The following is a 15,254-nucleotide window of genomic DNA, read 5'->3' on the forward strand; positions in this document are numbered from 1 at the left end:
TTATTAGTAAACCACAGTCTTGGACAGAGGTCAGCAGAACCTTAGAAGGACCAATAAGGCAGCATCAAGCAATATCCACAAGAGGTTGCCTACTCTCCCTCACTCCAGGGTGGTTCAGGACACAGCTGTATATTCTTTCCTTATTAGTAAACCACAGTCTTGGACAGAGGTCAACAGAACCTTAGAAGGACCAATAAGGCAGCATCAAGCAATATCCACGAGAGGTTGCCTACTCTCCCTCAGCACAGATTTCTCTCTTGGCAGTTTTCACCTTGGCCACTCACTCTTAGCTCCAGTATCACACGCTTCCCATCTACTCAGCCCCTACCTACGCTCACAACACCCTTTCACACAGCTGCTGAGCAAGGGCACACCAGGGGAACCCTGTAGATGTGAGTCCACTGGTCTATCTGTGCCTTCTTCCTGTTCCTTTCTCCTTGAGGGGAAATCCCAACAGCCCTCCCACAGCATTTCACAGCTGTAAATCACAGCTGGCTTTTCCCACAGCTTCTGGACCCTCTGGTCTGACAGGGGTCATTCTGGGAGACTTTAGGACTGCAATGACTTCCCAGTCATCCTCAGCTGTACCAGTCCAGCACCCAGAGCATAGCAGACACCCATCTCTACTGTAAGCCAGAAGGGCTTAGCTCTGGGTGGATGGCTAGCTCTCCACCCACATTCACCTCAGTATCTCGTACAGTTTGCCTTTCTGAGGGGGTTCCTGCAGGTGTCATACAGTTGTGGGGGTTGGGGGTTGGGAGTATCCCTGCAGGTTCGAAGAGATAAGAATGAAAACCCGATGCAGATTGACTTTGTCAACCTGGATCAGAGTTCTGAGAATCTAATAACAGGCAGTTTATCCCCAATACAATTTGAAAACAGAAGTTTCCTGGTGTAATACAATCCCCAGTGCACAAAGAAGCATAATTACATTGAAACTCAACTCAGGGCACATGTCATTCCCTCCAAGAAGATGCTTTCTAGAGATAGGATACCTACACCAGCTTAAGGGCCTTAGGGTCTGTCCTGGTCTCCATCACACAGATAGCACAGAGGTCATCTGGGCTGTTAGCCACCTCTGGTCCTGGTTGTGGGAGCTTGGGGGAGCCTCTGGCTATAAGGGTCATTTAGATTCCTAGCCACCACCAGTCCTGGTTGTAAGAGCTTGATGTGGCCTGGCCCAACAGATGACACAGATCACCAGGCTCTTAATCACTTGCAATTCTCAGCTTTCTGGAGGGAAGACCAGGTTTTCATCTTTCCTATTGTAAAGACAATCCTGTGTGCTTAACATTCCTGGTTTCTCTGGAGATCTGTGGGTGCAAGGACATTTGTGCTATGCTTCCAACACCTTTCAAGATGACGTAATGGATAACAAGCTTCCAGAGTTTCTCCAGGTTTTGTAAATGAGCAGCATAGTTCTGGGAATAGGACTTATTCAGATACTCGGAAATATATATCCCCGGACTCACAGCCACAAAGGAAACTTTCTGAATGTTATGCATCCTGCCCAACTAAAGTGCAAATATTTTCTTTTTTATTTCTTTTTTATTATTATTATTTTTCTCTCATCAGCTTGATACAGTACAAATTTAAAGTGCAAATATTTTCATCGTCTCTCAATGCAAAAAAATTCTATCCACCTCCGGCTCCCAGATGCTGTGCAGATGTATAACATGAAGAAACTTGTGCATTCTCTACATGTTATCTGACAAAATATGTAGCCTCTTGCAGAACAGCTGGAATACCGGTTTCCTCTTCTTTACACAGGTCAAGAGGTAGAACTGAAATTCATTCCTAGTGCGATCTTCAATGCACACATCTGCCTAGTTCCCATCCCAGGATTGGGACTGTTTGTGACTCACCCGAACCCCAAAAGACTTCTGGTGAGCAGGCATGGGCCATGACTGTCTGACCTATGTTCCAGAGGTTCTGATTCACATTCTGAAAACCCAAAACTTAGTTTCTACCTCCCGTGGGCAAAATAGGAATGTGTCTCATAACATAGGCCAGGCCCTCAACTCTGAGTGAGCTCAGGCTCTAGTGTCTGGCTGTCAGTCATTCCTCCCTGTTTTCTGCTACTATTTACTACTATTAGAGGTATCTTTTTTTTTTTCTTTCTTTCTTTTTTCTTTTTTGGTTTTTTGAGACAGGGTTTCTCTGTGTAGCTTTGTGCCTTTCGCTTTTGGAGACCAGGCTGCACCACCGCCCGGCTAGAGATATTTATACACTACAATTCAGTCTGGAACTCTGATCCTCCTGTATCCTGCTTCAGCTAGTGCAGTGATTATAGATGGAGACTAGCTTAGCCTGTTTTCTTTTGGACTTATTTTTCCTGCTCCCTAACCCTTGAAATCTGGCGTGGTCCTTCTGATGACTGTGTGAGGAGCTGGAGAAAGGCTTTTTTTTTTTTTAAGATTTATTTATTTATTTATTATTATTATGTATGCAGTATTCTCCCTGCAGGCCAGAAGAGGGCAGCAGATCTCATTACAGGTGATTGTGAGCTACCATGTGGTTGCTGGGAATTGAACTCAGGACCTTTGGAAGAGCAGTCGGTGCTCTTAACCACTGAGACATCTCTCCAGCCTGGAGAAAGGCTCTTTAATCAATGGCTTCATCTATCCTAAGCATTCTCACTTGCCTGGATGTCCTTTCCTAGATGGCTCAGCAATGGCTCAGGGCTTCCATTCTTCCTCATCAGCACCATCAAAAGTCCTTTGGTCCACGCTTCGTCCTCCACTGTTGGACCCAAAGCTCTCCCTGTCCTAAACTCCTGGGACCTCCTTCTAGAATCCCTGGGTGTCTCTTACCTGGGGTGAATCTTGAGAACACTACCTCTGAGCTACAATCCCAGAAGCCCTCTGTATTTAATTTTTAGACAGGGTCTCATTAAGTTTCCCAAGATGGCATTCAAGGTTTATCCTGCCTCGGTCTCCAGAGTATCTGTGATTACAGACCTACACTAGCAGACCCAGCTCTTTTTTTGTAGGGTACTGGCATGCAAAATCTGTGTTCTGCCACTGCTACACCCCAGCCTCTTAGTGTATCTATTTTTTTTTAATTTTTTATTTTATGTGTATTGGTGTTTTGCCCGTGTGACAGTGTTGGAGCCCTTGGAACTGGAGTTCCAGACAGTTGTGAGCTGCCATATGGGTGCTGGGAATTGAACCTGGGTCCTCTGGAAGAGCAGTCAGTGCTCTTAACCTCTGAGCCATTTCTCCAGCCCCTATTTACTCTCTTACATCTGAAGCTAGAGGCCACAAAACCATAGTTCTAGGACAGCAGGCACCTAAAGATGCCTAGAAGAAATACCCATAGCCACTTCAGTTCATCATCAACTATCTGGTTCAGCCAGTGTTCCTCAGAAACCTTCTGGGAAGGGGGTAACCAGGACCCTGAGTGCTGAGCCTTGCCTGTTCATGAGAAAGTCCCAGATTATCATTCAAAGTCCTCAAAGGAAGGCAATGGAAATGTCCTATTACCAATTTACCCACATTCTCTGTACTACTGTAACCCATGGCTAGGACGGTTCAAGGAGAATCAGAAGTGCGTCCCACTAGATTTCATTTTAAAAACCTGAGGTGCGTGTGTTAGGCTTGGTTGCCCAAGCCTTTAATCCCAGCACTCAGAAAGAAGAGGCAATTGGATTTCTGTTAGTTTAAGGCTTGATACCAACCTGGTCTACATAGTGAGACATTGAAAAACAAAATGTCAGTTGGGTGGTGGGGGCCCACGCCTTTAATCCCAGCACTCCGAGGCAGGTGGATCCCCAGCCTGGTCTACAAAATGAGTTCCAGGACAGGCTCCAAAGCTACCCAGAGAAACCCTGACTCAAAAACTGAAAAAAAAAAAAAAACCACCAAAAACAAAACACCAAAAAACAAAAAACAAAAACAAACAAAAAACACACAAAACAACAACAACAACAAAATGTCTTTAGGAGTCTGTTGAAATAGGAACACAGCTTTAATCTCAGTACATGGAAGACAGAGGCAGGAGGATTTAGATTTTACCTTCAATCCCAGTGCAGAAAAAGAAACAGAAAACAAATAATCCTCAGTAGGATGTGGGAACTAAGGCCAGTGATCCTAAAACCAAGGAGAGTTAGGAGGACCATGAGGCCTGGGCTGGGCAGGAAGACTTTGTCTTAACTAAAATAAAGCAGTGTTTGGTTGCCCCTGTTTGTTTTCCTAGAATGTAGGAAGCTGAGGCAAGAAGACTATTATAAAGTCAAAGGCCAGTTCCAGATACAGGGAATTCCAGGCCAGCTTTAGCTACAGAGTGAGACCAGGTATCAAAAACTGATAAAGTATATTCATGCTGAGAGTAGTTGATCACTCATACAATCCTAGCACCGAAGAGGCTGAGGAATGGGGATCATCCCATGGATGCCTGTTTGGGCTATATGATGAGTTCAAGGCTGGCCTGAGGAATCACTGAAAATGTGTCTCCCTGGTACATGCTTTTAAGCCTAACACTTGGGAGTCAGAGACAGGTCAATCTCTTTGAGTTCCAGGCTAACCAGGGCTACATAGTGAACCCCTGTCAAAAATATTTGAAATAATAATAATAAAGAACACATTAGCCGGGCGGTGGTGGCGCACGCCGTTAATCCCAGCACTTGGGAGGCAGAGGCAGGCGGATCTCTGTGAGTTCGAGGCCAGCCTGGGCTACCAAGTGAGTTCCAGGAAAGGCGCAAAGCTACACAGAGAAACCCTGTCTCGAAAAACCAAAAACAAACAAACAAACAAACAAACAAACAAAAACAACATATTAGAGATATAGTCTAGTTGTCAGGTGATTGCCTTGAATTTGGTAGATTCAATCCCCAGTACTAAGAAAACAATACAGGAAACAACTTCTTCTTTCTTTCTTTCTTTCTTTTTTTTTTTTTTTTTTTTTTTTTGGTGCTTTCGAGCCAGGGTTTCTCTCTGTGGTTTTGGTGCCTGTCCTGGATCTCGCTCTGTAGACCAGGCTGGCCTTGAACTCACAGAGATCCGCCTGGCTCTGCCTCCTGCGTGCTGGGATTAAAGGGGTGTGCCACCACAGCCCAGCTTTTTTTTTATTTTTTTATTTTTTATTTTTTATTTTTTTTAGGAAACTTCTAATTAGCCACTTTAGGAGCCTGGTGAGCCTAGCCCACATTACCAGGAGAACTGTCTCCAAGATGGAAACCCTGACAAGAAGCTCATTCAGCTTTATTATTGGCATGGATCCTGCACCGGAATTGACCCATTTTAGGGGAAGAAACAGATGAAACTAGGAACCACCTTTGCTGTTCAGTGGGTGAGTGTAGATCAGGGACACAGCTTTATAGAGACCCTGCCTTGATTAGCAGAACCACTGAATAAAAAAAAATCAAGTTGGGTGGGGCATCTCTCTGCCTTAGTCCTAACACTGAGGAATTGTGCTACACAGAGAGACCCTCTGTCCAAAAACAAAACAAAACAAAACAAAACAAAAACTTGAACATGACTGGTGGTTCTTACCTTTAATCCTACTACTTAGGAGACAGTGGTTGGTGAATATGAGATACCAGCCAGCCACAAAGCAACCATCCAGTGACCTACCACCCATTAGAATTGCTTCATAAATAAACAAGACAAAAACTGGGATGTGAAATATTCTACAGGAAGTGTTTGTTTGCCCTTTTAGACAAGCTTTCTTGTCTCTGGGAGGAGAGTGACTTACCAGATCCAGATACATGAAACCTGGAATCTCACAACCAGTTTTATGCTGTGTTGAGAATCTAGCACATCTCCTAGGCAGGCGTTCTCCAAAGTGAGAAACCAGGTCCAGCCCAGTAAGCTTGTATTTTGTACATGGTAGACAACTATTCTCAAGCCCAATTTTATTTATTTATGTATTTATTTATGTATTTATTTATTTATTTATTTATTTATTTATTTATTTATTATGTATACAGCATGTATGACTGCAGGCCAGAAGAGGGCACCAGATCTCATCACAGATGGTTGTGAGCCACCATGTGGTTGCTGGGAATTGAACTCAGGATCTCTGGAAGAGCAGTCAGTGCTCTTAACCTCTGAGCCATCTCTCCAGCCCCTCAAGCCCAATTAATGCCTTCAAGCCCCGTGTTTCTCTTGACACAGATACTATGTGGTCAAGGCTGGATCCCACCATGTATCCTTAAACCTCAGATCATGTCTGGATTGTCAGTGTTTATCACAGTGCCCAACCTCAACCCTGCTTTTAAGCTTTGAATGAAAAGAATGTCATAAGGCCAGGTAATAAGGCCTGTGTTCCCAGCACTTTGGAGGTGGAGGCAAGGGAATCAGGTCTTTCTTTATTTCTTCCTTGACCCAGTAATGATTCAGTTGAGCATTGTTCAGTTTCCATGAGTTTGTAGACTTTCTGCATTTTGTGTTGTTGTTGAATTCTAACTTTAAGCCATGGTGATCTGATAAGATACAGGGGGTTATTCCAATCTTTTGTATCTGTTGAGATTTGTTTTGTTAACGAGTATGTGGTCAGTTTTGGAGATGGTTCCATGAGGTGCTGAGAATGTATATTCTTTTGTGTTTGGGAAAAATGTTCTATAGATGTCTGTTAGGTCCATTTGAGTCATAACATCTGTTAGTTCCCTTATTTCTCTGTTAAGTTTCAGTCTGGTAGATCTGTCCAGTGGTGAGAGTGGGGAGTTAAAGTCTCCCATTACTAGTGTGTGGGGTTTGATGTGTGATTTGAGCTTTAGTAATGTTTCTTTTACAAATGTGGGTGCCCTTGTATTTAGGGCATAAATGTTCAGAATTGAGACTTCATCTTGGTGGATTTTTCCTGTGATGAATATGAAATGTCCTTCTCCATCTCTTTTGACTGATTTTAGTTTGGAGTCTATTTTGTTAGATATTAGTAGGATAGCTACACCAGCTTGCTTCTTAAGTCCATTTGATTGGAAAATCTTCCCAACCCTTTACTCTGAGGTAATGTCTGTCTTTGAGGTTGAGGTGTGTTTTTGTATGCAGCAGAAGGATGAATGCTGTTTTCTTTTCTTTTCTTTTTTCTTGATTACTTTTTAATGATTTTATTTTATGTACATTGATCTTTTGCCTACATATGTCTGTGTGAGGGTGTCAGACCCCCTGAACAGGAGTTACAGACAGTTGTGAGCTGCCATGTGGGTGTTGGGAGTTGAACTTGGGTCCTCAGGAAGAGCAGCCAGTGCTCTTAACCACTGAGCCTCCTCTCCAATCCAGGGTCCTGTTTTCGTATCCATTCTGTTAGCCTGTGTCTTTTTTTTTGGTTTTTTGAGACAGAGTTTCTCTGTGTAACTTTGCACCTTTCCTGGAACTCACTCTGTAGCCCAGGCTGGCCTCGAACTCACAGAGATCTGCCTGCTTCTGCCTCCCAAATGCTGGGATTAAAGGTGTGTGCCACCACCACCCTAGCCTGTGTCTTTTTATAGGTGAATTGAGTCCATTGATATCAAGGTATATTAATGACCAGTGATTGTTAAGTCCTGTTAATTTTTTGGTGGTAATCTATGTGTGTTTCCCTTCTTTGGGATTTGCTGGTGTGAGATTATCTATTGCCTGTGTTTTGTTGGTTGCTGCTAACTTCCTTGGGTTGGAGTTTTCCTTCTAGTAGTTTCTATAGGGCTGGATTTGTGGATACATAATGTTTAAATCTGGTTTTGTCATGAAATATCTTGTTTTCTCCATCTATGATGATTGAAAGCTTCCCTGGGTATTATAGTCTGGGCTGGCATCCGTGGTCTCTTAGTATCTGCAGAACATCTGTCCAGGACCTTCTGGCTTTCAGAGTTTCCATTGAGAAGTCGGGTATAATTCTGATAGGTCTGCCTTTATATGTTACTTGATCTTTTACCTTTGCTGCTCTTAATATTCTTTCTTTATTCTGTATGTTTAGTGTTTGATTATTAAGTGTCAAGGGGAACTTTTTTTGTGGTCTAGTCTATTTGGTGTTCTGTAAGCTTCTTGTACCTTCATAGGCATGTTTTTCTTTAGGTTGGGAAAGTTTTCTTCTATGATTTTGTTGAATATATTTTCTGTACCTTTGAGCTGGAATTCTTCTCCTTCTTCTATCCCTATTTGTAGCATGAATCTTAAAGGATCTTATTAATGAAATCAATCCTGAAGCCAGGTACTGGGGTGAATGCTGGAAGATCAGAGAAGCAAAACAAGCCACAGCCACCTCACCTTGCTAATTCCTCAGCTGATCCTGTTTCCTCAGACTGGAAGCTTCTGAGTCCTCATCCAAATGGATCTAAGCTGAACTGCTTCTCAAAAGCCTGAAGCTTAACCAGGCCAAAAGCTTCTAGTTTCTGGTCTTCATGCCTTATATACCTTTCTCCTTTCTACCATCACTCCCTGGGATTAAAGGCTCACTTTCTGGGATTAAAGGCGTGAGTCACCATGCTTGGCTGTATCCTTGAACACACAGAGATCCAAGTAGATCTCTGCCTCTGGAATGCTAGGATTAAAGGTGTGTGCTACCACTGCCTAACATCTATGTTTAATATTGTGGCTGTTCTGTTCTCTAACCCCAGATAAGTTTATTAGGGTGCACAATATTTTGGGGAACACAATACCACCACACCTATTATTCCTAGGTTTGGTCTTTTCATGGTGTCCCAGATTTCCTGGATATTTTGTGTTAAAAATTTGCTGGATTTAACATTTCCTTTGACTGATGAATCTGTTTCCTCTATTGTATCCTCAATGCCTCTGAGATTTTCTCTTCCATTTCTTCTTCTTCTTCTTCTTCTTCTTCTTCTTCTTCTTCTTCTTCTTCTTCTTTTCTGAGACAGGGTTTCTCTGTGTAGTTTTGGTGCCTGTCCTGGCTCTCACTCTGTAGCCCAGGCTGGCCTCGAACTCAGAGATCCGCCTGGCTCAGCCTTCTGAGAGCTGAGACTAAAGGTCTACACCACCACCGCCAGTCTCTCTTCCATTTCTTGTATTCTGTTGGTTATGCTTGCCTCTGTAGTTTGTGCTTGTTCACTTAGATTTTCCTTTTCCTGAATTCCCTCAGTTTGTGCTTTCTTTATTGCCTCTGTTTCAATTTTCAAGCCTTGAACTGTTTCCCTCACCTGTTTGTTTTTTTTTCCTTGGGTTTCTTGACTTTCTTTAAGAAATTTCTTGATTTTCTCCAATTTTTTTTTGTCTTTTCCTCTATTTCTTTAAGGGAATTTTTCATTTCCTCTTTTAGGGTCCTTATCATCTTCATAAAGTTTTTTAAAAATTATTTATTTATTATGTATACAGTGTTCTGCCTGCATGTGTCCCTGCAGGCCAGAAGAGGGCGCCAGATCTCATTACAGATGGTTGTGAGCCACCATGTGGTTGCTGGGAGTTGAATTCAGGACCTCTGGAAGAGCAGCTGGTGCTCTTAACCTGTGAGACACCTCTCCAGCCCCATAAAGTTGTTTTTAAGGTCATTTTCTTTTGGATCATCTACATTGGGATGTTCAGGTCCTGCTGCTGTAGGATCACTAGGTTCTGTTGGTACCATATTGCTCTTTATGTTGTTTAATGTGCACTTACACTGCCATCTACCCATTTCTTCCTTTAATCCATACAGGTGGAGCTCCAGGTTGCTCTTCTTCCAATTGGTGCAGTTCGGGCCTGTGGCTCCTGTGGTTGCCCTTCTTCCCAATTGGTGCAGGAGGGACATATGGCTGCAGAGTCACTCTTCCCAATTGGTCGCAGGGGTGTGTGTGTGTGTGTGTGTGTGTGTGTGTGTGTGTGTGTGCATATGGCTCTGGTGGTTGCTGGTGCTGCAGGGGATGGTTGGTGGTGCTGGGGGCAAGCTGCTGCTTGGTCTCTGGGACTGCACTGGCAGGGGGTGTGGGTGGGGAAACAGAATATGCCACCAGGGCCTTGGGGCTAGAGAACTGGGCTGATCAGTCTGGAGATGGGGGGGGGGTTTACCTCTTCCCAATCGATGCAGTGGGGGTGAATGGCTCCAATAGCCCTTGGTGCTGCAGGGGGATGGTTGGCTTGTCAAGGGGGAGGGGGATGAGGCTGCTGCTTGGTCTCTGGGGCTGCAATGGCTGGGGGGAAGGGGCATGGAATGTGCCCCTAGGAAGGGGCTAGAGAACTGGACTGAACAGTTACCCAGCTTTTCTTAACTTAATTATCCCATCTATCTTTTGCCTCTGGGCTTTTACCTTTCTCTTTTTCTGTGTATTTTCTTTCTTACTCCATTGCTGGCTGGGTAGCTGGGTGGCTGGCCCCTGACGTCCTTCTCTCACTCCTCCTTTTTTTCTCCCAGATTTCTCCTCCTATCTATTCTCTCCGCCTGCCAGCCCCACCTATCCTTTCTCCTGCCTCTCTAGTGGCTGTTCAGCTCTTTGTTAGACCGTCAGGTGTTTTAGACAGGCACAGTAACACAGCTTCACAGAGTTAAATAAATGCAACATAAAAGAGTGAGACACATCTTTGCATCTTAAACAAATGTTCCAAGCACAAACAAATGTAACACATCTTAAAACAATGTTCCACAACATAATTCAGAAGTCATGGTGGACATTCCTCAAACCTACCACTCTGAGTTTCCCACTCTAATGGGTGAAATGTGTAGAATTCTCAGAATATAAGAAAAGATAGATCTTATAGTCTGCTTCTTGTCCACATCTCAGATCTCAGCTTTCCCCTCAAAAACTTTGCTTCTCTTCCAAGTCTCCAGGTCTTAAGAGGCCTTTATTAAGGACTTTGCAGATAGACCCTGAAAGACTTAGGCAGGCAGCGTGATCCTTAAGTCTTTGTATGTCTGTCAGTGAAGGACTCTTGGAACGTCACTTGGAAGGGAGGAGCTTGTTGAGTCTGTCCTCCAGATCAGAAGTGGCCAAGGCCTCTCTCTTTTTTTTTGAGACAGGATTTCTCTATAGTTTTGGAGCCTCTGCTGGAACTCACTCTGTAGACCAGGCTGGCCTTGAACTCACAGAGATCCATCTGTCTCTGCCTCCAGAGTGTTGGGATTGCAGGTGTGCACCACCACTGCCTGGCTGAAAGTCTCATTTTTAAAGGACATTTTTTCTAGGTCTCTATCAAAAACCTGTTCCAGAGTTTAAGAGCTGTGCTTGATGCTGTGGAAGGCAATTGCTGGATAAGCTAATGAGACAGAAGGATGCTGTGAACCCTTTCATCTTGTGACAGGAGCACGTTGGTTGCAGATCAGTCAGTAGAGTGTTTCTCTAACATGCACACACTTATTGTAGCAGGATGCAGGAGGATTTTCATACATTGTGTCTAGCCTGGGCTGCATCAGGAAACCCTGTCTCAAACCCAAAATACTGATATGTATTTCCCAGTGTCAAAGAAGAGAACAGCAGTGAAATCTGGAGTCAGTCTACAATGTGACTCCTCATCTGCTGTTCTCAAAGTCTCCATTTCGCTCACTGCCACCATGGGGAGCCTTTTCCAAGCAGTCACCTAGCTAGATTCTCCAATTTCCCTGTGACTCCAAATGCTGCTTGAAAATAAAAATTTTAAATTATAGATAAATATATATCTGGGGCTGGAGAGATGGCTCAGAGGTTAAGAGCACTGGCTGCTCTTCCAGAGGTCCTGAGTTCAATTCCCAGCAACCACATGGTGGCTCACAGCCATCTACAATGAGATCTGGTTCCCTCTTCTGGCCTGCAGGCGTACATGCAGGCAGAAGACTGTATACATAATAAATAAATAAATCTTTAAAAAAAATTATAGATAAATATACAAAACACAAATTTTAAAACTTTCTAGATTTGAAATCCCTGATGTAGCATTTGCCATCGACATTAAATAAGCTGAATTTCTATCTTTTTAAAATTTTCTGTATTTCTGGAGCCTTCACTTCATGTAGGCCGACTATGAATCTAGGATGGGCTTGAGTCTCTGATCTTTGGTCTTTCTCTCAGGAGAGGTGGCACTGCAGAAGTGCACCCCTGTACCCCATTTTTGACATTCTGAGAATGAACCCGGCCTTCAAGCATGCTAGTCAAGCACTCCCCCATATGAGGCACATCCCCATTTTTGTTGAAGATGATGTGGTCCTGGGTACGGCTGTGTAAGATCTCTGAAGGCATATCCATCCTCTAAAAACAGAAACCACTGAGCTTTGTCTCCAGGACATTTTCAGTAGTCAATCAGCTGCTTGGTGTTTTTCTTTCTTTCTTTTTTTGCTTTTTAATGTAATTTTTTTGAGACTATCCTACAAGTCAATAGGTAGCCTCTCCTGCCTTAAGACTTTTTCAATTAATTTTTTTCATTTATTTTATATCTTGACCACAGTTTTCCCTCCCTCCTCTTCTCCCATTCTACTGCCCCCTCCCGTCTCCCCATGACTCCACTCCCATCCACTCTTCCTCTGTTTCTGTTCATAAAGGTGCAGGCCTCCTCCCATGGTGTCAATAAAGCGTGGCATGTCAAGTTGAGGTAGGACTAAGCTTCTCCCTGTGTATTAAGGCTGGATGAGGCAACCCTTTATGAGGAATAGGTTCCCAAAAGCCAGCTCAAGCATTAGGAACAGGCCCTAATCCCACTACTAGGAGTCCCAGAAATAGAGCATGCCATAAAACTGTCACACATGCAGAGGGCCTAGGTTGGTCCCATGCAGGCTCCCTAGCTGTCAGTCCAGGATCTCTGAGCTCCTATGGGCCAAGGTTAGTTGTTTCTGTGTGCCCTTGTGATAACCTTGAACCCCCTGGCTCATGTAATCCTTCTTGCCTCTCTTCAACAGGATTTCAGTGCTTGGCTGTGGATCTCTGCATCTGTTTCCACCAGTTACTAGATGAAGGCTCTCTGATGACAACAATTAGGGTAGTTACCAATCTGATGATAGGAGATGGCCAGTTTAAGCATCCTCTCCACTATTTTGAGAAGTCTTAGCTGGGGTCGTCCTTGTGGTTTCCTAGGAATCTCCCTGCCACCAGTTTTCTCCTTGAACTGAAAATGCCCCCTGAACACTTTTTTTTTTTAATGTATCTGCATCAGACAAGGTGATGTTGGGATTAGAGAGGTGCACCACACAAGGATTTCTCATTCTTTTTTTAAAGATAGGTTCTTGGTATACGGCTCAGGCTGGCCTCTAACTCACTTTGGAGACCAAGCCTGCTGCTTCATGCTCCCAGTGGCTGAAACTACTGGTGAAACCACGAAGACAACTTTGATATCTTCTTTACTTCCATTTTACAGTCTTTGTTTTTGTGAGGCGTGGTCTCTTGTAGTTACTATGGCCTGGAACTCAATTTGTTACCTCTGCCCACATTTTTCTTTTTTTTGTTTTGCTTTTGCTTTTTCATATAGAGCTTCTTTGTGTAGCCCTGGCTGTCCTAGAACTCACTCTCTACACCAGGTTGCCTTTGAACTCACAGAGCTGCATATGCCTCTGCTTCCTGTGTGCTTGGACTAAAGGTGTGTACTGCCACCACATAGCTGCTCATGTTCTCTCTAGATATGTGACGTTAAAATTGTAAGAACAGAAAAGTTATTATGGGTAACCAGCGAAGGGAAAGGTGGGGGGGACCAGGTAAGTTCTTGTTATGTAGCCTTGGCTGCTTCAATACTGAAAGGTGTTTGAGATATTCTCAGCTCAGCACACAGCCTTGCGGATGTAAAATGTGAAGTCAGGTTCAAATCCAGTGAGTGAAGATGGGCAGATTGGGTGTTCGGCAAAGGGTCTTCCTGATTTGGAGGTTTTGATATGTGTAAGTGGGGAACCAAGAGGGGTGCAAAATGAAGCTCCCAGCATTGTAGGAGGGGAGGAAAGAAACAGAGGGAGGGAAGTGGGAGAGGTCAGTGAATAAGAACAGAGTAAACTATGTGTATGTATGAAAAGGCCATAATGAAATTCATCAGTCTGTGTGTTAACTTCAAATGTTAAAGGGGGATGTTCTGTTTGCAGTTGGGTTAGTGTGTGTGTGTGTGTGTGTGTGTGTGTGTGTGTGTGTGTGTGTGTAATGTCAGTAGACAACGTGGGTCTTGATGCTCATGCCTCATGAAGTCAGCAAGAAGAAAATGGTTCCACTGGAACTGAAGGTGGAGATGGTTACGAGGTAGAACCCAAAGATCTGGAAAAATCAAAAGTGCTCTTAACCAATGAGCCATTTCTTCAGCTTCGACGTCCAGATTCCTTTACTAAACATAAATTATGTGTTAATTATAGTTTGTGTGTGTGTGTGTGTGTGTGTGCGCGCGCGCGTGCACACACACAGCACTATAGCAATATTAAACACTAACTTAGACACAGACTCACACCCAATTAAAATTCTCTTCATTCTTTTGGAACTCTATCTGAGCCCATATTTCCACATCATTAAATACAGAACTCACCCTTTCCTTTCCGACTCCATTCAGAAAAGTCTTCTACCCTATACATGGATCCCACCAGACAGCCCATGTTTTTAAACAAGGTCTCATTAAGAGCATCCTGGTATAAACATTAATTTTTTTTAAAGAGAAACAATCAGATGAGGTGGTGTACACTTTTAACCTCAGCAATTCAGAGGCTCTAGACTAGAAGTCAAGACTCAGAATCAAGATGGTGAGACAGAGCTTCCATTCTTCAGGTAGAGGGCTTCGTGCCCACCAGTTATGTAGCTAGAGTTTTCCTGCCTGGCCCACGGTCAGGGCAAATCTCTCTCACCTGCCAGTCCCACAGCCTCAGACCCAACCAAGTAAACACAGAGACTTATATTGCTTACAAACTGTATGGCCGTGGCAGGCTTCTTGCTAACTGTTCTTACAGCTTAAATTAATCCATTTCCATTAATCTATACCTTGCCACATGGCTCGTGGCTTACCAGCATCTTCACATGCTGTTTCTCATCATGGTGGCTGGCAGTGTCTCTCTGACTCAGCCTTCTACTTCCCAGCTTTATTCTCCTCCTTGTCCCGCCTACACTTCCTGCCTAGCCAATGGCCAATCAGTGTTTTATTTATTGACTAATTAGCAACACATTTGCCATACAGAACATCCCACAGCACAGTTATGTGAAGGAGATGAACCAAAATTAGGAGGAAGATTGTGATCAGTTCATAGGGAACACCCTCATCTCCTTAGCTTGCTGGGAGTCACCCCACTATTTTAAGGAAACTGCACTGCACATGAAGGTTGGGGGTCCACTGTGAGGACCAAAAAAAGGAACCAGTAGACAGTGTTTCTCCTCTCAGCCAATGGATTGATGTAAGACTCTTAAGTGAATGATGTTAGGACATATTTCTCTGCCTGGTGATGAGCTACGGGAAGTGCTATCCATAGCCAATATACAACTTTTCTGAATCGACAGA

The sequence above is a fragment of the Peromyscus eremicus genome, chromosome 2 (genome assembly GCF_949786415.1).
Source record: "Peromyscus eremicus chromosome 2, PerEre_H2_v1, whole genome shotgun sequence".
Taxonomy (NCBI): domain Eukaryota; kingdom Metazoa; phylum Chordata; class Mammalia; order Rodentia; family Cricetidae; genus Peromyscus; species Peromyscus eremicus.